Genomic DNA, 24965 nt, shown 5'->3' on the forward strand with positions numbered 1-24965 from the left:
TTGGGTGCTGCTGTCAAATGGATGCTCTGTGATAGAAGGGTGTGATCTGATCTGATCTTCTTGTAAACTGATGCTGCATGTCTAATAAGTTTTGTGCTGCTGTGATGCTTGTGTGCTGTTGTTTCTTTGTTTTGCTATGTTTGCACCAGTGTTGTTGTGATGCTGTCTCCTCTAATAATGGTTAGTCACTCTACCAGCAAGTTGCGTACAAGTGGTGGCTTTATGTTACTTATGGTTACCCTCATTGATGACTATTCATGTGATCCTTCATCATCTTCATCAGCAATCTGTATGCTACTGCTGATGTCTGTATTGGTTCATGGATGTTCTATTGATATGGCACTTGGTGTTTCGGAGCATGGCCACTGTCTAGAGTCTGCTACAGAGTTGTTATGGCTGATCTGTTGGGTGATGTTTTGATCCGTTTGGGTGTTGATCTGCTGTTTTTGTCACTGTCTGGAAGTTTTGTTGAATGATTGAAGGGTGTGTAAAGGCAGTGTAGAATGGAATTTAAGGCAGAGTTGTTTTTAAGGCAGTGTAACTTGCTGGTTCAGAGTTTGTCTTCTGATCTGTTCTTTTCTAGTCTATTTTTCTGTTCTCTTTCTTTCTTGTTGGTTTCTCACCAACTGAAACTTCGAGCTTGTGCTACCTCCGAGCTCCTCTTTATTGATATTCTCTATCATACCTTGTATGTTTCCATCAATAAAGATTTTTCGCCGATCAAAAAAAAATATATATTTAGGTTGATTCAACTTTTTTAATACTCTCTAGAATTTTGTCATTTCATTACTCATGATATAAGTAGGTATTTTAAATAAATAAATATTAACAAGTGTTCTTGAAATATTGTTTAGTATTAAAATTAAAGTGAAAAATGAGAAAAGCATTCGAAAGCTAATGGAAATGAAGATCAAATCTGTTAAATGGTTCAGTTCAATGATCCTCCTTCCCAATTGTTGATATTTATTTATTGGGTTTATGTCTGGGATTAGTAGAGGATAAAGTGAAAAGAAAAGAAAAAATTAATTTACATTTACATTTCATTTCTCATTTTTCTTTTTCTTTTTCTTTTTCTTTTCTTTTCTCTCATTTTTTCACATCCTACATATCAATCAGTTTTTTTTTCTCTCACAATCATCTATTCAATTACAAAAAATAATAATAATTTAAATCATCCTCAACTATAAAACTATTTTCAAAATATATAACCAAATAAATTTTTAAATTTTATAAACTATTTTCAAAATTATTTCACTCATACAAAACAAACATGGCTTATGCATGTCTTTCATCCAACTTAATTTCTCACCAACCAAAAAAAAAACTTTGTTTGGATGACCTCGATTAGATGAAATTAACTTTGAATGAAATAAATTAAAATGATCATTCTATTAAAATATATATTATTGACTAAAAAAATAATAAAAGATGTATTACAGATAGAATCATCATTCAACATTGTAAGAGAATGTATATTCAATAAGGGAGTTTAAGGGATAGCCATTTCATTTCATGCTTTCCCATTCCAATGAGCCAAATAGAGCATTAATTTTAAGATTATCAATTTCTTTGGATTATCTATTATATCTCGTTTTGGATTGGCTTAAAATTATATGGAGGAGTTTATAAAATCTTATCAATTTTACAATTTAACTAATTAGTTTAAACTTTTTCTTAATCTTCCATTTTGTATTTCACATTCACTTAGAATTCAATAGTTCCTCATATGAGTGATATATTTGTTGGCTACATATTTTGTACAAGCCAATTACAATTCGACGCGTGGCAAAATAAGGATAATATAGGAAGACTATTCAAGTCTTCGATCCTGATTGTACACGTGGCAATTAGTATTGGTTATTATGAGATCTGAGTAGCAGTGGATCAACAAAGAGATGCAAGGTGATGTGACTTCAACAGTTACTCACATTTCAAATTCAAATTTAGGAGGGAAGCCTAACTGTAAGTAATAGCGAAATGGAGCTAATCTTGAGGCAATATGATCAGCGATCATGGAGGAGCAGTTCGACGGTTAGAAATGCAGTTCGACGGTTAGAAATGCAGTTCGATGGTCATCCTTGAGCAGTATAAATAGCAGAGAAGGCCCCAGAAAAAACCCCCAGACTCAGATCCAAAAAACCAGTCTTATTCTACTTATTTTCCTTTCCAGTTTTACATTTCCAGTCTTATATTTCCTGTTCTTTACATTCTTGTACTTTAAATTCCTGCACTGCACTTCGTTCATAGGAGTAGTTTCAGGTAGTAGATTGTCGCTATAAACCTCTACGAGGCTGAGTTTGGATTATTGTAAGTTTTTCATTTTAATGAGATACTTCAATTGTTCTTCGTTTTATTGTTATCTTGTTTAATTTTCCTAAATCAAGTCACCAGTAAAAGTCCTCTTCATTGAGGCTGAAAGAACTAAAACACAATCGTCTGATAATTGGTTGGCAATTAATTCTTTGTAAGGACTAATTGATCCTTACTAGCACGCTCGCAATTACAAAAATAACCTTCGAAAGCCAAAAAGCCAACATATATTTTTGGCACGCCCAGTGGGACTAATTGAAATGGCTAGACGTAGGAGACAAGGAGAAAATGAACGCTTGGAAGAGGGCGTGGAAGGAGAGGTAGAGATACCTAATCCAGAGGATAATGTGATAACATATCCTGTAGAAACTCCCATTTTATCAGAACCTATGGTCGAACAGACTAGCACTTCAGAACAAGTACCACATGTTCGTAATATTGGACGAGACCAAGGAATTGGACCATCCATTGTTCCATCTACTCAGCTAACAAATCCATGGGGTGGCCTAGTAGATGCCATGGGACAACAATTAATAAACACGATGGAAATGTGGGCAACATCCTTTTTGGATCGAATGAATAATCACCAAACAACAAACGCAAGACACATAGAGGAAGTTTTAAATGTCCCTCAGCAAAGATTGGCTAGAGATAAACAGCCTATACAAGTTAACGGATATTCTAATGGTCAAACTAGTAATCAGAACTATAAAAGATCATCACCTCAGTCTTGGTACGAGCCTATTCCAAGGCCTATAACAGGTCAAAATGTCTCAGTACTTAACAGTGAAGCCATGCAATTTGGTGGATCTGGCCCAGTACAAGAAAATGGCATAAGAATAGTTCCAAATCCCATGTTCGAAGCCATACCTTGCACAAGGGGTTTCACTAATCCCTTATTCGAATTTATACCCGGGGGGTTGGAAGGTTTTCCTACAAATGGAAGAGACACAACACCAGTTCCAGCATCTTTCGCAAGTCCTTTCGCAGGACAGGCTCAAAGGGGTTACCCACACCCCCAGCAGCAACCTGCACTGCAAGGACAACCAGTCCCAAATATACCACCTTATGGACCAAGAGGACCACGGCACAAGTTTGCCCGCCAAATCCTGTGTTTGTCCCTCCAGTAGTGGTTCAGCAGGCACAAAATCTGGTCCCTAGGGACCAAATTGCTGACATTGTTAGAGAGATATGTGGACCAATGGCTCGGGGGGTCCAGACTCCAGTTTACAGGAAACCATACCCAGAATGGGTGGATAGGGTACATGAATACCCGAGAGGTTTCAGGATACCAGATTTTGCCCTTTTTTATGGGAATGGAAACCAATCAACAGTGGAGCATGGTGTTAGGTTTGCTGCTCAATATGGTGAATTTACTAATAATGACTATATGAAGTTAAGGTTATTCCCAAATTCCCTAACTGGGGGAGCATTTGTATGGTATATTAACCTTACACCTGGCTCTATCCAAACTTGGCAACAAATGGAAGAGGCATTTCATGCCCAATTCTTCCAATCAGAGCCAGAGGTTTCCATGGCAGGCTTGGCAAGATTGAGTCAAAGGCTTGACGAGAAGGCTACTCAGTTTATTACCAGATTTAAAAAGGCTCAAAATAAATGTAAAGTTATCCTACCAGAGCCAAAATTCGTGAGATTGGTTCAAAATGGCTTAGAGTTTAAGCTTCGAAAGAAGTTTGACTCGACTGAGTTCAGAGACTTAGTGGAACTCACTTATAAGGTGTCTAGATACGAAACATTACTAGAGGAGGAACAAGATCGAAATAATGCATCATACAAGACATATTATAGAGATCCTAATTATGAGATCGATGCAGCAGAGATTGTGGGGAAAAAACTTGTGATCTGTGAAGCATTGATTCATAAGGATACAACAATTGACCAGCAGTTTAAAAAGAATGACCTTCACAGGAAATACTCTTTCGATTTAACTAAGGCAGATGACATTTTTTATCATTTGCTTGCAGCCAACTTCCTTAAGTTACCAAAAGGGGTTAAAATTCCATCTCTTGATGAACTTAAAGGAAAAGTATATTGTAAATGGCATAATTCTTGATCTCACTCGACTAAGAACTGTATTGTTTTTCAAGACAGGATCCAAGAAGAAATTCGGAAAGGAAGTTTGAAATTCTCAGCCAAAGCTGAAAAGGCCATGGGGATAGACAGTAATCCATTTCCAGAAATTGGAGAGGTGGTAGCCAATGTCATTATGTCGGACTTTCAGAACCTGTCTTTAAAAGAATTGAAAGAAATCAATGTGCAGATGCATGTGGCCAACCAGAAAACTATCAAGAAAGACACTGGAAATCTACCAGCTATTGGACAAGGTTTCTCACACCAGAGAGAAGACTCTGATAAAGAAGCACTGGATGACGATTCCTTAGAGGCAGCTGTAATGCAAAGGATGTGTCCTAGGTACAGACTAAGCTACAAGTGGTTGAAAGGACTTCCAATTGATGGGAAGCAATATTACAAGGATGTGCAGAGACGTCTTAAACCAACCAATGCTTACAATAAAAGGTCATATCCATCTGGTGTTAGGCAGCAACCATTGAGGGTTGAACCAACAGTTGATAGAATGCATTCAAAGGGCAAGAGGCCTTTACATGAGTCCAGGCCACCTAACTATTACAGAGTGGAGAACAGTCATTCTGAAAGGAGGTCAGAGATGGGCTCAGTTTGTGGGATCAGAGCCAGAGATTGGCCGCCTAGACCAGTATCGCGCAGAACAGAAAGTGGCTACCTTCATCAAAGGCCTGAGTTAGGCCCAAAACATGAAGCCAGGGCCAAGCAGTGGCCTTCGCAGCCAGCTTCGAAGATGGCTTCGAAAGAGGAAAGAAGTAGTTCAACGGCAGGGTCATTAGGTTCGTGGGTACCTGAGGTCCCAGATTGGTTTGTGATGCAGAATAAACCTAGGGAAATGTTTACCTAAAGAGATGTAATTGGCAACCAAGGCAGGATGGTCAAGCCTCCTTTGGTGGCTCCAAACAATAGGGTGTTACTTAAGCACCCAAAAACAAAGGAACCAGATATGGTCCCCGTAATTTCTAGATCACAAAGGAGAAAAATTCAGCGAAGGTACACTCAGTACCAGCGAGCCCTGAAAGAGATTGGAGAGAGTTTTTCATTGGTACAGACAAAAGGAAAGAAGAATCCAAAGTCAGACCATACTCCAAAACCAACTCTACAAGGCAAAATAGGTTGCAGCAGAGAACAGTTGGCCAAAGTTCACTCTGAACTAAAAGCCAGAGAGAAGTCCAGTTTAGCGGGATTGGAGAAGGCATTGATGGAGAATGACAGCGAGACGGAGAAAGAAGTTAGCTTGGGCCAAAAGAAAAAAATAGTTGAGGAAGAAATGTTTGAAGCCTTCATAGCTGAACAAACATTTCTGGTTGAAAAGCCAGTCGTGACAGACCATTCGAAGGATGAAGTGCCAGAGAGTAGCATAGAGGATGCTTTTGGAGTAACTGAACAAGGTGGCCAAAAGGAGAAACAGACACAGCCAGTCATCCAATTTGGCTCAGTGTCAGTGAACATGGTACACATACTACCGCATGAATTCCAAGCTGGAGATGAGAATCAAAAGGGGCAAGAAATTGACCCAATTCCAGTCTCTAGCGAAGACTCACAAGTGAGTATGGTGCAAGATAATTCTGGAATGGTTACCCCAATGGAAACTGAATATGAGAGTGAATAAGTGGTGAGTATTAACCTCTGATATCCTTTTGAGTATCCTCGAATTCTATGACATAGCATGTCAAGCCTTTGTATATCAAGGCCTTCTTTGATGGGATACAATTGAACCGAGTCTTAGTGGATAATGGGGTAGCGGTGAACTTACTACCGAAATCTTCCTTGAATAAATTAGGGAAAAGGAATCCCAGGTTAATCCCAACCAGTACAACCATTGCTGGTTTCGCTAGAGACAGACAGATGGCTCAGGGAATTCTACCCATCAACCTGAGTATGGGAACTAGGGACTGCATGACGGCATTCTTCGTGATTGACAGTAATGCTAAGTACAATGCTTTACTTGGTAGAGATTGGATCCACACTAACAAATGTGTGCCTTCCTCTTTGTATCAGAAAATAATGATGGCCTTGGGCAATGGAGAGACAGAAGAAATTGATACAGATCCTCAACCTTTCGTAGCCTGCGCAGACTTCATAGAGGCCAAGTTGTATATTGAGGGAGTGACACCACTTAGTATACTGAGGAAATCTGATGGCTCAGCCGAAGTGACGGCTGATGAGAAAGTGACACACCTGAAGCACTTAGTCCAGGAGAGTGTTGATGAAGAGGTTGTCGTTAAAGATGACAATGATGCCTGGTTGTAGGCAAAGAGATGAAGCACCAGAAGCCAAGTCTTTGACTCTAATTAAGTTTTCAATATTGGATGTAAAATCAATAGTCCAGAAAGTGCAGAAGCAAGAGAAAGAAGCCATGATAATTGGCAGCAAGCAGGAGCAGCAACAAGCCAGAGTTTTGGCCCTTGATAAATACTGTGCGTTGGACATTGAAACAAAAGTCCAGGAGATACAGGAAGAAAAAGCCTTGTGGACAGACTTTGTCTATGAGGAGGAGGGTAAAAGTGTTGACTCAAAGAACCTGGGAGCAGAATACAGCAAGGAGATTGCTTCGAAGCCAGAAGGAATCAAATAAGGAGCTTTAGTAAGTTCTCAGATACAAGACCCCTTGGAAGAAATAAATCTAAGGGAAGGTTCGGTACAACAACCCATTTATATAAGTGCTTGGTCGAATGCTCTTGACAGGAACTAGTTGTTGGTTATTTTGAAGAGATATAAAGATTGTTTTGCATGGTCTTATAATAAACTACCAGAATTGGATAGGTCATTAGTGGAACATAGGCTCCCTATGAAGCCTAATTTCAAACCATACAAGCAAAAACTAAGAAGAATGAGTTCAGAAGTGATTCACAAAGTCAAGGAGGAAATTCTTAGACTACTCAAGGCAGGCTTTATTAGGACAGCCAGGTATGTTGAATGGCTATCTAATATTGTGCTTGTAGTTAAGAAGAATGGTAAATTGAGGGTATGCATTGATTTCAGAAACTTGAATCTGGCAACTCCAAAAGATGAGTATCCTATGCCTATAGTAGATTTGTTGGTAGACGGTTCAGCAGGGCATCAAATTTTATCAATGATAGATGGGCACTCTGGTTATAACCAAATCTGCATTACAGAGAAGGATATTCACAAGACAGCATTCAGATGTCCTGGGAATATTGGCACCTTCGAATGGGTTAAAATGCCATTTGGCCTGAAGAATGTTGGGGCTACATATCAGAAAGCTATGAACACTATCTTTCATGACCTCATTGGAGGGTATTTAGAGTGTTATATTGATGACATTGTAGTTAAATCCCAATCCATGGAGGAGCATCTATTTCACTTAGAAGCAGCCTTTGAAAGAATGAGAAAGTTCAAGTTGAAACTCAATCCTCTTAAGTGTGCTTTTGGCGTATCATCTGAAAACTTCTTGGGATATGTAGTACACAAGAGAGGAATACAGATTGACCAGAATAAAGCCAAAGCCATCATTGAAGTCAGACCTCCATCAAGTAAGAAAGAATTACAAAAGTTCCTTGGACAGGTTAATTTTCTTCGAAGATTCATTTCTAACACTGCAGGGAAAACTAAAGTATTTTCTTCCTTATTAAGGCTAAAAGATGAAGAGGAATTTGCGTGGACAACAAAGCATCAAATTGCTTTCGAAGGTATCAAAGCCTACTTGGCTAACCCTCCAATGCTGATGCCACCAAAGGGTGATAAGCCCTTGAAGATGTACATAGCTGCAGCAGAAGATTCATTGGGAGCTTTCTTAGCCCAAGACAATGAAGAAGGCAAGGAGCAAGCTGTTTATTACCTTAGTAGGTTTTTAAATTCTTGTGAATGTAAATACTCAGCTGTAGAAAAACTGTGCCTTGCATTGTATTTTGCTGCAACGAAATTAAGATACTATCTTTTGCCTACAACTGTCTTGGTAATTGCAACCACAGATTTGGTTAAGTATTGTAGACACCCTATTTTTGACTGACCTTAAGACTTAGATGTCACCAACTGAGCGCTCGGTGACGACACATGTTGTGCTCATTCTGAGGTTGCGGAGTCTCGGCTGCGAGTTTTGCCTCCAAACTTCGGGGCTCTTTTGTGCTTTGTCTCGGTTTGTGAACTAGGTCCTGTTTTCTCTGTTTCCTCATCCCGAAGGGGGAGAGAGGTCTCGTAGACCATCTCTCAGTGGCCGTAGGCTACGTTTCGTGGTCGTAGGCCATTTTTCCCGTTTGGAGCCCAGTTTTCAGTTTTCGGAGCCGTCGGCCGTGTGCCTCGGTTCGGGACCGCTTAACTACCTCCGTTTTCTCTGGTTTTTGGTACACACCTTATTTCCTCCCTTTAAAGGGACACTGTGGCCCAGGAGACCACCTTCGTGGTCATACGCCACTTCCGGTGCCTAACAGCCTGTTTTCGGGGCCCCGGACTACGCGTTTTGGCCCCCGAACCTTCGTTTTGCATCCGTTTTGGTCCATTTTTGGTAGGGACCCTATTTTCATTTCTAGGGAGGTGGTAGGAAGGTGGGAGGCCACCTTTTCCCCTGAAAAATCAGTTTTCTCTTTTTCTCTCTCCTAAAGCCGGTTTTTCTGACAAAAAGTTGGTTTTTCTCACTTTTGAGCCATAATTTCTAGCTTTTCATACCACCATTGTGTTGTGCTCATCTGGAAGGCCACCAATATGGGTAGGCTGACCAGTAATTCTTCTTGACCCTTTTGAACCTTGCTAAAAAACTGGTTTTCGTCTCTCCTTGGTCACATTTTCTGGTTTTCCACCATACAGCTGTGTTGCACTCATCTAGGAGGCCACCTTTCTGGGGTGGCCGGCCAGCATTTCTCCTTGAACCTTTTGACCCCTGGTCGGCCGACCAGGGGGAATGGCCGGCTGACCACCTTAACTGGTCGGCCTGCTTCCTGCTTTTTGGTCTCTTTGAGTGTAAGCCAGCTGTGCCAACTGGAAGCCTCAAAAGTGATCCTCCATACACGTGTATGGAGGATCTTTGAGCTTGGTTTATAGCTTCCTTAAGAAGCTTTAGAGCCTCTCCTCTATAAAGGAGGGGCTGAGCTTCCATTGCAAAGGGTTGAACAACTTTGAAGGCTTACAACTCTCTCTCTCTATATATCTTTACACTTGAGCCTCCAAACCCTAGTTTTCTTGGACCATTTGCACTACAACCCTTAGCACCACACCTCCTCCATCCATTCCAGCACTTTGGGACTGATTTGCAAGGGTTGAAGGTTCACTAACTTGGTCCAGAAGCTCCATCTTTGCTGCTCTCCAAGGGTAAGCACCTATTTCCCTTAAACTTGCATTTTTTCTCTCCATTGATTAGCCTTACTTTCAAGTATTTATGGACTTTGTCATAAATTAAAAAGTGTAATATTTTGAGCTCCTCTTGAATATTGATTAAGGACACTTTTCTGTTTGAGGTCTCCTACATCCTTGTATGCTTTATCCCTCTTTGTAGGCCTATTTTGCATCATATCTTAGTCCTACTTGTGAGCATTTTCAAGATTTGTCATAAACTAGAAAAAGTTTCCTTTTGAGCTTATAAACATGTTTAATTAAGGTCACTTCTCTGTTTGGGGTCATCTCCCCCCTTTCATGCTTTATTTCTTCATGTTTTGAGCTATGCATGTGAGTATTTGCATTGGCCTTGGTTTGGCCTCTTAGCCACTGAAATCTAGTGGATTTTCAGTGGCTTGGATGTGTTTTTGAGAGCTAGAATCAGAGGGGTGTGACCCCCTCTCTCCTTGTTTTGTTTGTTGGCCCTTTTGGCCTTCCAAAGGGCCCCTCACTTGCATGTTGTAAAGTCACTTTTTGGGACCAATTCGGTGAGTTTCCAGGTCTGCCCTAGCTCTGTCCGGGGCCTCTTTGACCATATTTTGTGTCCATAATGCATGTGTAGAACAATTCCATTCAAGGCCTTTTGAAGGGGCCATTCATTGTATGCTTCATTGACCCATTTCAGGGCCAATTTGGTGAGTTTTAGGCTTGTCATAATTGATTTCTAGAGTTGGTTTTGCCATGTTAAGTGTCCTTGTTGTATGTGTTGAGTAATCCCTTACATGGCCCTTCAAAGGAGCTCATCATTTTTGCATGCGTTGGATGCATTTCAGTGGTTATTTGGGGCTTATTTGACATATCGTGTTCCTATTTTTGGTTGGTTCGAGGACCTCTCTTATGCTTCATGTACATGCCATGTAAACCATGCTTACTAGCCTAGGTTGCGTGTTGTTTTGGTCCTTCATGTTGGCACTTTTTGGCCATGTTTTGAACTAACGTTGTGCTTATTTTGGACTACCCTAGCTCTATTTTTGGGCCTTATGGTCGAATAATGCCTGTTTTGCATACTTGTAATTCAATGCATTTGTCTAGCTTCGAGTTTTGAGTTTCATTGCATGCATATACTGAGGTGTGTTCATGTTTTGAGCCTATTATTCACCATATTTCAGAGCTGTAAATTGCATGTTTGTATGCCATCTTCCATCCCTTGCCATGCTTTGGTAGAGTGGTATTTCATGCCTTAGGTTCGGTCCTTGGCATTTGTGCATGTGTGCATGCATTTCGATTCTCTCATTTTCATCACATGGCCATTGATGTGAGTGTGGCTGAGGTCCACTCACATTGGTATAAGCCCATCTTGCATCAAGCATGCCATGTAGTTCATGTTGTTGCATGTTTAGCCTTTGCATTGCGTATGCTAAGTTGTTAGGAGCATTGTGCATGCCATGATATGTCATTCCTCGCATTGTGTATGCGAGGTTGATAGTCGCATTGTGTATTCCTTAGTTCACGAGCATTGCGCATGCCATGTATTGTTAGCATTGTATATGCTAGGTGTATGTTTGCATTTTATCCCTTGCATGCTTGCATCACTTTGTTGCATTACACTTAAGATTGCATGCTAGTCGCATTTGCACGTACCATGCATTACTTGTTGCATTGTGCTTGGAGTAGGGTTTAGTCCAAGCACGGGAAACGAGGAACGTTTACGAAACGTGCCTCGATTCTTGGTGGCCAACATTCCGGATTTCCCATGATGGAGTTTAGGCCTTAAGTGTGTATTTGTGCATTCATGTCACATTAAAACGTGCAATTCGATTCCTCGGCCATCATGCATTGAGATGCGCGGTTGATGGCCCGAGGACCGAGGGCCACACTCCCTAGAGCTTGTGCAAGGACGGGGAGGAGTGGTCACGCACATATATGTTGAAAATACCTTGCTTTTTCTCATTCTTGCCTTTGTTGCAAAAAAACCAGAGTCCAGGGGCAGAAAGTGGTCGGCCGACCAGGTTTCCTGGTAGGCCGACCACCTTTTTTGGTTTCCACCATAAGGGGTGGTCGGCAACGGTTTTCCAAGCCAATACCTGGTCGGTGGCTTTCCCAAGGTGGAGTTTCAGCCTTCTGGAGCTTTGTGTAAGTTTCTGAAGTCAGCTGCAAACAAAAGCGAGACGAGGCATCGCGATGGAATTTACCGACAAAGCGCATCGAGCATGCATGCATCCATTATCATCCAAAATAGAGCCGAGGCAGTCACATTCATTTAATTTATTTGCTTACTTAGTTAATTTGTTAATTAGTTAGTGGTTGTGTAATAATTAATTGTAATTCGTTATTCATTCGGACTGTATTACTTTCGGACTGTATATTATTTATTCGGACCCTCCGAGCTAGGGCACAATTGTAATAAGTGTGCGTGCGTGTGATGTGTGTCTTCCAACCCCACGTCTTTCTCCTTTTTATTTATCAGCTTATGATGGTTAGATTAGGACATGTTTCAATTAGCATATTTATGCTCGCATGTTTGCATCCATTCATCTGTCTTGCATGCACCGGGCTCGGCGCATCATACTAACTGCATTTGTATTTCAATTCTGAGTTGAATACATGTTAGTTGTAGTATTTCACATGCCATCCTTAGAATAGCTGAGCCTACTATAGTTGCATTTTGCATGTGTTGCATTAAGCGTTTCTGTATAGTTAGGATCATGCATGGATTTCTAACATAGCTTCTGTTTTGGCTTGGAGTACTCGATAAGTGTTTATGCTTTAGCATCCTTGCATGTGTGTCAGTGACTGCCATGATAGCATGCTTACCATGAGGCTAATTGCTTATGTGATATAACTGCCTGAATGCCTGTGGGTGAAGGTTGGGTTATTTGGATTGGAACAATTCATTAAATGCGAGTTTTAAGCCCACTTGACAGTGGCAAAATCATTTTTTCTAAGCCCACCCGAGGGTGGCAAATCCACATTTTAGCCTACTTGCGAGTAGCAAATCGTTTTCAAAACAAACATGAGATGTGTTGTTCCAATTCAGGCGATCTGGTCTATATTTGTACGCTGTGCGCATCACATAGTAAATCTAGGCTAATAACCGGAATAAGAATGCATAATGTTTTCAAAACTAGATATCATGGTTAGTAGAGGCCGATCTTTGATCGGGCGAGCGGGGGTGCTCACGAAGTGACATTCCCCTAAGTTCCCGAGCCGAGGCAACTTTGGTGATGACGAACACGTGGCCTTAGGCAACGAGTCAGGGTTTCCTAAATTCCCCAAAATAAAATATTTAGGTAGCGACTCTGTATCTGGCAAAGCAGTCCATGTTTGGCACTTCTTTCAAAAAATCTGTTTTAAAAAACGATCTACCAGATTTGGACTCTTTGATGATTCATCGGTCTTGCATTGCACTCCGCAAGATTACATACAAGACCGTGACAATTGAGTCCGAACTGTAGTGAGGCCCAAGGGCACGTCTACAAGTATATGTTATCTAGACCTATGTTGAGGAAAAGAATTGGCAAATGGATTTTAGCCTTATCAGAATTTCATTTAGAATATGTTCCCCAAAAGGCAGTAAAATGACAAGTTTTAGCCAATTTTTTGGCAGACCATCCATCTCAAACAGAAAGCCAAAAGATAATGAAACTTGGTATGACTAGTGTTGAGCCATGACAAATGTGGTTCGATGGATCGAAAGCCAATGGCCTAACTGGAATTGGTATAGTGATTAAGTCACCACATGGAATAGAAACCACATGTGGTTTCAGAGTGGATGAAATTACTTGCTGTAATAATCAAGCTGAATATGAAGCCTTAATAGTGGGATTGGAAATTCTTATTGGACTACAAGTTCATGCAGTTGACATATTTAGAGATTCTCAATTGGTAGTTAACCAAGTAAAATGAATTTTCAAATGTCAAAGTATAAGCATATTGTCATACTATATTGTTGCATTACATCTACTTTTTCAATTTCAAATAGCAAATGTAACTCATGTCCCAAGATTCTTGAATAATAGAGCTAATGATGTGGCTCAGAAAGCTTCAAATTTGAAGAGGATGAATAATACTCAAAGGGACATAAGCCAAACAACATACCAGAAATCTATACCACCCTTAAATAAAAGGAATATGGTCTTGGAAGTCAATCATAATGACTTACAGGAACAAGATTGGAGGCATCCAATAATGCAGTACTTGGCTGGCCCATCCTCGAAGGCCAGCAGAAAAATTAAATTGCAATCTATGCAATACATCATATATAGTAATACTCTCTACAAAAGGGGGGGAGATGGTTTAGTGCTGGAATGTTTAGGCCAAAAGAAGCATTAACAGCTATGGCTGAGGTTTATGAAGGCATCTGTGGTGCTCATCAGCCTGGTGTGAAAATGAGATAGTTGCTTCGAAGGCATTCCTACTATTGGCCAACTATCTTTAAAGACTGCATAGAATATGCAAAGTGTTGCTAGGCATGCCAAAAGCATGGCACAATAAGGCATGTGCCCATAACTGACCTGCATGCAGTAGTAAAGCCTTGGCCATTCAGAGGATAGGCCATGGATATGATGGGGAAAATACATCCACCCTCTTCGAAGCATCATTGTTTTATTTTAGTGGCCACAGACTACTTTACTAAATGGGTCGAAACTAAGCCATACAAGGTTGTAGACCAAACTGAGATTATTAGATTCATTAAAGATTTAATCCACATATTTGGTATCCCACAGACTATAACTGTTGATAATGGGGCTGTGTTTGATAAGAAAATGGTAAAGTCTTTTGTGGCAGAGTTTGGAATTAGCCTTATGAATTCCACCCCTTATTATGCACAAGCCAATAGTCAAGCTGAATCATCCAACGAGTCCTTGAAAAAAGGAATACAAAAAGTTGTGGAAGACAATCCTAGGGATTGGCATAACTTATTGTTGGATGTATTGTGGGCTTATAGAACTTCCCCAAGGTCAAGCACAGGAGTTACTCCTTATGCCTTGTGTAGACGTCCCCGAACGTCCCGAGAGGAAATCTCGTTTTGTTCATTTGGGCTTACTACAGTTCAGGACTCAATGTCACGGTCCTGTATCTAATCTCGCAGAGTGCAATGCAAGACCGATAAATCATCAAAGAGTCCAAATCTGGCAAATCGTTTTTGAAAAATTGATTTTTAGAAAGAAGTGCCAAACATGGACTGCTTTGCTAGATATCGAGTCGCCACCTAAATATTTATTTTGGGGGAATTTAGGAAACCCTGACTCATTGCCTAAGGCCATGTGTCCATCATCACCAAAGTTGCCTCAACTCGGGAACTTGGGTACGATTGGGGAAGGTCAGCTATGAACACCCCCGTTCGCCCGATCAAAGATCGATCACTACTAAGCATGATATCGAGTTTTGAAAACATATGTGCTCTTATTCTGGTTATTAGCCTAGAATTACTATGTGATACGCATATCATACAAGTATAGACTGGGTCGCTTGAATTTGAACAAAACATCTCATGTTCGTTTTGAAAAACGGTTTGAAGGTGTTACTCGCAAATAGGCTAAGATGTGGATTTTGCCACCCTCGGGTGGGCTTAGAAAACATGATTTTGCCACTCTCAAATGGGCTTTGAGAGGGAGATTTATGATCTGGATTGAGCCGTGGAATTGGGCCGGACAGATTTGGGCCGGACAGAGTTGTGCCAGACAGATTTGGGCTGAACAGGTGTTGGGCCAAGTTGTGTGGCCCAGCCTTGAAGGAAGCTGCTCGGTTAAGGCAGCGCGTGGATTGACCGAGCTGCAAGGATCCGTGGTTACGAAGCCGGTCAGGTGAAAGGTCCAGCGCCAGGAAAGTCAAGGTTGGACCGAGGTACCTTTTTGCTCGGCAGGTAGGTCGACTGCAGACAAGCGTGAGTTGTCCCGAGCTCGGCTTTGCCGAGATGCCGCCGAGTCCGGTCCTCATCTAAGCTTAGCTGTTGGAGTACTTGGGCATGAAGCGTAGCATGGCAGACGATGGCCGAGATGGTACTGCCCGGCTGCTGAGCTCCTAGGAGAATGGGCAGGCAGTTGGGTTAGGTGGTGCTCAGTAAGGTTTATGCTGACAGATGGGATAGTAGTGCCACGTGTTGAGAGGACACTGGGAGTAGATTTGGGGCGCAGAAGGTATATAAGCACGTCTGCGCCCCTCATACGCGGACAGATGAACATTTGGTGAGACATACACTAAACACTCAACACTCTCCCTTCTCTCTATCTATCCCCTAGTGTGTGTTCTAACTTGACCGTCGGAGGGGTTTTCCGGCCACACACCGCCGGGTAGCTCACCCACATTGTGCTTTCAGGTGATCGGACAGAAACGGAGCTTGGAAGAAAGGAATACGGGCTCGCCTAAATATTTGCTCCCCGTACAATTGGCGCCGTCTGTGGGAAGCTTGATAGATAAAACCTTGTCTTCTAGGCTCATCTGATCGCCGTCCATGGCGAACAACGACGAGATTCCGTTGTTCGCCATCGATGGAGCTACCCCGGAGTTCACCCAACGGAGAGAAGGACATCCTGTCATCCTTCCAATGGCGAACTTGGATACGTTCACTGGAGGACAGTCAAGAGACGCGCGGGATAAGCGCGGAAGAAGTTATGGTCATTCACGAAGTCCAGACGGTCATCGGCGGCAGAGAGAATCACATGCCCGACGTCTGGAACACAAGTTGAGGGACCAAGATGCTGTCATCTGACGAATGGCGGCAGAGATGGAGGAGTTGAAGTGGCATGTCAAGGGGAAGGGTGTAGATGGAGTGGTAGACCACAGAGAGTGCACCCCATCCCGCCGTTCAAAGAAGTCCAGCGTGCAAGATAGCACTTACCAGCCCTCACATCCGGTGACAACGTCGAGATATTCCTATTCCGCTCGTTCATAGGACTTGCGGGCAGTCTTGAAGGAACGGGCTCGCCGGCGGGAGGCTCAAAGGGTGCCGGCGTTCCAGCGGCTATCCTACAGGGTTCATGCCAGCGAGGAGGTCGGAATGCCCCCACCCCGCCTAGTGGCGCCACTCCTTGTAGATACAGACTTGACGAGGCTGAGCGCCACCCCTTTCTCCTTGGAGATAGAAACAACACCGCTTCCCGCGGGCTTCCACTAGCCAAAGTTCACGCTTTATGACGGAAAGACCGATCCGTATATGCATGTAAGCCACTTCCGACAGGTCATGGCCGGACGTAGGCGAAATGACGCTCTTATGTGCCTCATCTTCCCGTCAAGTTTGGGCGAGTTGGGCTTGAAATGGTTTGAGAGGTTGCCGGAGGGGAGCATAGAAAGGGGGCAGCGGTTGGCGGAAGCCTTTGTGACGCGTTTCAAAACCAACACCAAAACGCCAAAGGAAGTTGACCACCTTCTCAGTGTCAGGATGGAACTGAGCGACACTCTCAAGGTGTACAACTCCAGGTACTGGGATACCTTCAATGAGATCCTAGATTGCCCGGTCAACCTGGCAATCACCCAATATAAGCGCGGTCTCCCGCTCGGACATAGGCTGAGGGATTCGCTTACAATGAGCCAACAGACATCCATGTGGCACCTAATGCAGCGCATCAATGAGCACATCCGAGTAGAGGATGATGCAACGACGTCCACCGCGGAGACAACCTCGATGACAACGGCCAAGTGGGCGACTGGGTTTTAAGGAAGGTCATGGGCAACGCACTAGTGCCGGGTGAAGGCAAGCTAGGGGCAAACTATGAAGAGCCTTACAAGATAACTGGGCAAGGGGGCATACCACTTAGAGGATTTGGATGGCAAAGGTGTACCCCGGTGTAGACACCCCATTTTTGACCGACCTTAAGACTCAGACGTCACCAATTGAGCGCTTGGTGATGTTGCATAATGTGCTCGTTCAGAAGTTTCAAAGTCGCGGCTGCGAGCCCCGCCTCCAGACTTCCGAACCCTTTTCTGTGCCTTGTCTCGGTTTGCGAGCCAGACTCGGTTTTCTCTGTTTCTTTTCCCGAGGGAAGGGAGAGGTCCCGTAGACCGTCTCTCAAATGTCCGTAGGCTACATTTGGTGGCCGTAGGCCATTTTGCCCATTTTGGAGTCCGGTTCCCGGTTTTCGGAGCCGTCAGGCCGTGTGCCTCGGTTCGGGACCGCTTAACCATCTCCTATTGCTCTGATTTTTGGCATACCTCTTATTTCATCCCTTTTGAGGGACACTGGGGGCTGAGAAACCCACTTCGAGGTCGAATACCATTTTCGGTGCTTAACAGCCCATTTTCGGGACCCCGAACTACGTGTTTTGGCCCCGGAACATTCGTTTTGCAACGGTTTTCGTTCATTTTTGGCAGGTACCTCTGTTTTATCACTAGGAAGGTCACTGAAGGGTGGGAGGCCAGCAATTGTTGCAACAACCAGTTATCTCTCTTCCGGAGCCTCCCGGCGCCCGTTTTTCGCACTTCCGGGCTAATGTTGAATACCTTGGAGCTAGTGTTGCCAACTTTCAACCACATATCTGTGATCTACACATCTGAGAGGCCCCTAAAAGTTGGTGGCCGGCCATTAAGGTCACCTGACCCTTTTGACCCCTTTCTTCCGGGCTAATGTTGAACCCCTTGGACCCTTTTTCTTGAACTTTGAACCACATATCTGTGATCTACACATCTGAGAGGCCCCTAAAAGTTCATGGCCGGCCATTAAGTCAACTTGACCCTTTTGACCCCCTCTTTCCGAGCCATTGTTGAACCCCTAGGGCCCACTTTCTGGGAATTTCAACCACATGGTTGTGTTGTACACACATAGGGGTACCTCCCCAGTAGCTGGCCGGCCAGAAAATCACATTGACCCTTTTGACCCCTAGCCGGCCGGCTAGGGGGTGTGGCCGGCCGGCCACCTCCAGCAAAAGTGTGAGGCCGGCCTGCTTCCTTGCACTGTGCCCTTTACAGCTGTGGGGCAATATCCCCCAGATATTTTCTGTATCCGGGGGATATTTTGTGGGGGAGTTTTGCCCTCCTTCTCCCCCACCTTTACACCCCATTTTGAACCCTTATAACCAGCTGGTGGCCTTCTTTGTAAGGGTTAGAAAATTTACTCTTCAAAGCTCCATAGCCAACTCCATCTTCCTCCCTCTCAATTCTTCAAAAAAATCCTAAGTCCCTAACCTTCATTCCTTCTACACCACCAAGCTCTACCACCACCACCTCACTTCCAGCAGCAAGGAAGGTTTCTAGAAGGCAAAAGAAGCTGCAAATCCATCCAAGAAGCAACAAAAGCTTGAGTCTTCAAGGGTAAGTAGTACTTTTACCCTTTTGACCCTTTTTCTTGATCTATTTCTAAGCCCCTCTTCTTTTTGGTTTCAAGCTCCGGCCCTAACTGAAAAGGGCCATATTTTGAGCTCATCTTCACTTCTCATTAAGGGCTCAACCCTGTTTGAGCCCTCCATAATGTACTTGCTTCATTGATCATCTTGTATGTCATGATTTTGCATGCTATCTTTGGCCCATGAGAAATCTGTTTTTGAGCATGTTATAAACTGATATAAGGCTTATTTTGAGCCCCTCTTCAATATTGGAGAATGGCTCAACATTGTTTGGTGACTCCATGTGTCACTTGTAGTTATACCCCTCTTTTCTTCCCCTTTCTTACATGCAATGGCAGCCTACCATGCTTAGGTTTTTGGCCATTTTACAGTTCTGAAAAGGTCCTTGTTTTGGTCCATTCTTCATGTTTTGTTTAGGGTCTTTCATGTTTTGGGACCTCCATAAGCCACTTCATGTTATATCTCACTTTCGGTTCGTTTTCTTGCATGTTTTGTTAGCCTACCATGCTTAGGTTTTTGGCCATTTTACAGTTCTGGAAAAGTTCTTATTTTGGTCCATTCTACATAGTTTATCAAGGGTCTTTGGCTGTTTGGTGATTATTTTGCATACTTCATGTTATGGCACCTTTTGAGCCTTGTTTTGCATCATATTTTTAGCATACTTGTATACTGATTTTGAGGCTGCCATATACTGTAAATGTTCATATTTTTGGTCCATATTCAGTGTTGTAGAAGGAAATTTTCCAGTTTGGGTTTTGTTTATATCACTTGCTTCATTACCTCTTGAAAATACCGTATTCTTGCATACTATTTTTCCCCTACCTATACTTGCTGTTTGGCCATGTTTATAACTGTGAAAGTGCATCTTTTGGGACTGTCTAGCTTCTGTATTTGCATTACATGTCCATATTGTGCATGTTTGGCATAGCTATAGGCCATTTCGGGTGCCTAATGTTGCATTTCGGGACGTTTCCTTGCATTTCATGTCATTTCGTTTCATTTCGGGACTGTTTTCCCCCATATTTTAGTGCTGAAATTCCATTAGTATGTTTGCATATCATTTTTGCCACATTTCATCACATTTTAGCATCGCCTCGGTTTGCGTGCCCATGTGCACGCATTTCGAGGCACTTCATTTTCTGCCACCGGCATCCGATGTGAGTGTGGCTGAGGCTCTCTCATGTTGGTATAAGCCAATTTGTCATTTCCATGTCATTTTCATATCATTTTAGCATCGCCTCGGTTTGCGTGCCCGTGTGCACGCATTTCGAGGCACTTCATTTTCTGCCATCGGCATCTTATGTGAGTGTGGCTGAGGCTCTCTCATGTTAGTATAAGTCCATGTTACATTTTCCCTGTCATTCGCATCATTTTAGCGTCGCCTCGGTTTGCGTGCCCGTGTGCACGCATTTTGAGGCACTTCATTTTCTGCCACCGGCATCCGATGTGAGTGTGGCTGAGGCTCTCTCATGTTGGTATAAGCCCATTTGTCATTTCCATGTCATTTTCATATCATTTTAGCATCGTCTCGGTTTGCGTGCCCGTGTGCACGCATTTCGAGACACTTCATTTTCTGCCATCGGCATCTTATGTGAGTGTGGCTGAGGCTCTCTCATGTTAGTATAAGTCCATGTTACATTTTCCATGTCATTCGCATCATTTTATCATCGCCTCGGTTTGCGTGCCCGCGTGCACGCATTTCGAGACACATATCATCGCCTCGGTTTGCGTGCCCGCGTGCACGCATTTCGAGACACATATCATCACCTCGGTTTGCATGCCCGCGTACACGCATTTCGAGACACATATCATCGCCTCGGTTTGCGTGCCCGCGTACACACATTTCGAGACACATATCATCGCCTCGGTTTGTGTGCCCGCGTACACGCATTTCGAGACACATATCATCGCCTCAGTTTGCGTGCCCGCGTGCACGCATTTCGAGACACATATCATCGCCTCGGTTTGCGTGCCCGCGTGCACACATTTCGAGACACATATCATTTTCTCGGTTTGCGTGCCCGTGTTCACGCATTCTGAGGCATTTCATTTTCATAGCATTCTGCCATTTTCTCGGTTTGCGTGCCCGTGTGCACGCATTTCGAGACATCTCATTTTCATAGCTTTGAGTATGTTAGGATTGTATCTTAGTTGCATTTCATGCATATCATGCATATTGCATCGTGTCCGGAATAAGAGTTAGCCCGGGCACGGGAAACGAGGTACATTTCGTACTCCAAGTGACGGAATGTGTCTCAATTCCCCAGTCGCCGACACTCCGGATTATCCATGATGGAGTTAGGTTTTAGCTGTAGTTTCATGTGCATTCATCCTATATTGAGTTGTGCATTTCGACTCCTCTGCCATCATGCCTCGGTATGCGTGATTGGTGGCACGAGGATCGAGACATGCATATATTTGTGAAAATACATTGCTATGCCCCTTTCCTGCTCTCTGTTGCAGCAAAATGAAGAATCAGCAACCTTTCGAGGCTTGGCACGCATTTCAAGAACAGGTGTAAACAGAGGCTAATTGGGGCATTCCGGTGGATTTCCGCGCAAGACAATTCAGACATGCATCATCCACTAGAAGCAAGGCAGTCCCTGGCTTGCATGCCAATTTTACTTGTTTTCTTAGTTAATTCTTTAATTAATTAGAATTTTGTAATATTTCGGACTGTAATATTATTTTATTTGGGGACTGTAATATTTGGACTGTATATTTATTCGGACCCTCCGAGTGAGGGCACAACTGTAATAAGTGTGCGTGAGTGTGTTGTATGTCTTCCAACCCCACGTCTTTCTCCCTTTTATTTATCTACTTTTGATGGTTAGATTAGGGCATGTTTAAATTAGCATACAGTATGACAGCATGTTTGCATCATTCATCTGTTTTGCATGCACCGGGCTCGGCGCATCATACTAACTGCATTGTATTTTCAATTCCAAGTTGAATACATGTTAGTTGTAGCATTTCATATGCCATCTTAGAATAGCCGAGCCTACTATAGTTGCATTTTGCATGTGTTGCATTAAGCATTTTTGTATACTTAGGATCATGCATGATTTCTAATGTAGTTTCTGTTTTTGGCTTGGAGTACTCGGTAAGCTTTATGCTTTAGCATCCTTGCATGCGTGTGAGTGAATGCCATGATAGCATGCTTACCATGAGGCTATGTGCTTATCTGATATATCTGCCTGAATGCCTGTGGGTGAAGGTTGGGTTATCTGAATTGGAATGAATCATCAAAATGTTTCAAGCCTACCTGCGAGTAGCAAACCATTTTCAAAAACAAGCATGAAATGTTTTGTTCCAATTCAGGCGATCCAGTCTATACTTGTATGCTGTGAGCATCACATAGTAACCTAAGCTAATAACCAGAATAAGAACTCACAATGTTTTCAAAAATTGATATCATGGTTAGTAGAGGCCGGTCTATGACCGGGCGAGCGGGGGTGCTCACGAAGTGACCTTCCCCAATCGTACCCAAGTTCCCGAGCCGAGGCAACTTTGGTGATGACGGACACGTGGCCTTTTGGCACCGAGTCAGGGTTTCCTAAATTTCCCAAAATAAAATATTTAGGTGGCGACTCTGTATCTGGAAAAGCAGTCCATGTTTGGCACTTTTTTCAAAAATCTGTTTTCTCAAAACGATTTGCCGGATTTGGACTCTTTGGTTCAGACTTAGAACCGCGACTACGAAAAGTCGAGTCCGAGCTGTAGCGAGGTCCCCCGCGGGCTTGTTACACCCGGCCATGGAATGCGGCCTTATGTAATTTTTTTAGGGACTTGTTTCCCCTACACTTCTGAATGCAAATACTTTTTTTGTCAATGTAATAGAAGTGAATTACTTTTACTGAAGAGCTTTGTTGTGTCCGAAATAATAGTGGATGAGGGGCCTACTCTTCTATTCCAGCCGAGATGATTTACTCCGGCTGGTGAGTTGATGATTTGTTCAACTCCGAGGTTCCAGCCGAGATGATTTACTCCGGCTGGTGAGTTGATGATTTGCTCAATTGCGAGGTTTCAGCCGAGATGTTTTACTCCGGCTGAAGAGTTGATGATTTGCTCAACTGCGAGGTTCCAGCCGAGAAGTTTTACTCCGGCTGAAGAGTTGATGATTTGCTCAATTGCGAGGTTCCAGCCGAGATGTTTTACTCCGGCTGAAGAGTTGATGATTTGCTCAACTGCGAGGTTTCAGCCGGGATGTTTTACTCCGGCTGAAGAGTTGATGATTTGCTCAACTGCGAGGTTCTAGCCGAGATGTTTTACTTCGGCTGAAGAGTTGATGATTTGCTCAACTGCGAGGTTCCAGCCGAGATGTTTCGCTCGGCTGAAGAGTTGATGATTTGCTCAACTGCGAGGTTCCAGCCGAGATGTTTTCCTCCGGCTGAAGAGTTGATGATTTGCTCAACTACGAGGTTTCAGCCGAGATGTTTTACTCCGGCTGAAGAGTTGATGATTTGCTCAACTGCGAGGTTCCAGCCGAGATGTTTTACTCCGGCTGAAGAGTTGATGATTTGCTCAACTGCGAGGTTCCAGCCGAGATGTTTTACTCCGGCTGAAGAGTTGATGATTTGCTCAACTACGAGGTTCCAGCCGAGATGTATTACTCCGGCTGAACAGTTGATGATTTGCTCAACTGCGAGGTTCCAGCGGAGATGTTTTACTCCGGCTGAAGAGTTGATGATTTGCTCAACTGCGAGATTCCAGCCGAGATGTTTTACTCCGGCTGAAGAGTTGATGATTTGCTCAACTGCGAGGTTTCAGCCGAGATGTTTTACTTCGGCTGAAGAGTTGATGATTTGCTCAACTGCAAGGTTCCAGCCGAGATGTTTTACTCCGGCTGAAAAGTTGATGATTTGCTCAACTACGAGGTTCCAGCCGAGATGTTTTACTTCGGCTGAAGAGTTGATGATTTGCTCAACTGCGAGGTTCCAGCCGAGATGTTTTACTCCGGCTGAAGAGTTGATGATTTACTCAATTGCGAGGTTCCAGCCGAGATGTTTTACTCCGGCTGAAGAGTTGATGATTTGCACAATTGCGAGGTTTCAGCCGAGATGTTTTACTCCGGCTGAAGAGTTGATGATTTGCTCAACTCCGAGGTTCCAGCCGAGATGATTTACTCCGACTGGTGAGTTGATGATTTGCTCAACTGCGAGGTTTCAGCCGAGATGTTTTACTCCGACTGAAGAGTTGATGATTTGCTCAACTGCGAGGTTCCAGCCGAGATGTTTTACTCCGGCTGAGGAGTTGATGATTTGCTCAACTCCGAGGTTCCAGCCGAGATGTTTTACTCCGGCTGAAGAGTTGATGATTTGCTCAACTGCGAGGTTCCAGCCCAGATGTTTTACTCCGGCTGAAGAGTTGATGATTTGCTCAACTGCGAGGTTCCAGCCGAGATGTTTTACTCCGGCTGAAGAGTTGATGATTTGCTCAACTGCGAGGTTCCAGCCGAGATGTTTTGCTCGGCTGAAGAGTTGATGATTTGCTCAACTGCGAGGTTTCAGCCGAGATGTTTTACTCCGGCTGAAGAGTTGATGATTTGCTCAACTGCGAGGTTTCAGCCGAGATGTTTTACTCCGGCTAAAGTGTTGATGATTTGCTCAACTGCGAGGTTCCAGCCGAGATGTTTTACTCCGGCTGAAGAGTTGATGATTTGCTCAACTGCGAGGTTCCAGCCGAGATGTTTTACTCTGGCTGAAGAGTTGATGATTTGCTCAACTGCGAGGTTCCAGCCGAGATATTTTACTCCGGCTGAAGAGTTGATGATTTGCTTAACTGCGAGGTTCCAGCCGAGATGTTTTACTCCGGCTGAAGAGTTGATGATTTGCTCAACTGCGAGGTTCCAGCCGAGATGTTTTACTGCGGCTGAAGAGTTGATGATTTGCTCAACTGCGAGGTTCCAGCCGAGATGTTTTACTCCGGCTGAAGAGTTGATGATTTGCTCAACTCCGAGGTTCCTGCCGAGATGTTTTACTCCGGCTGAAGAGTTGATGATTTGCT

Source organism: Camellia sinensis, chromosome 3, assembly GCF_055761805.1.
Source record: "Camellia sinensis isolate YWXY chromosome 3, ASM5576180v1, whole genome shotgun sequence".
Lineage (NCBI taxonomy): Eukaryota > Viridiplantae > Streptophyta > Magnoliopsida > Ericales > Theaceae > Camellia > Camellia sinensis.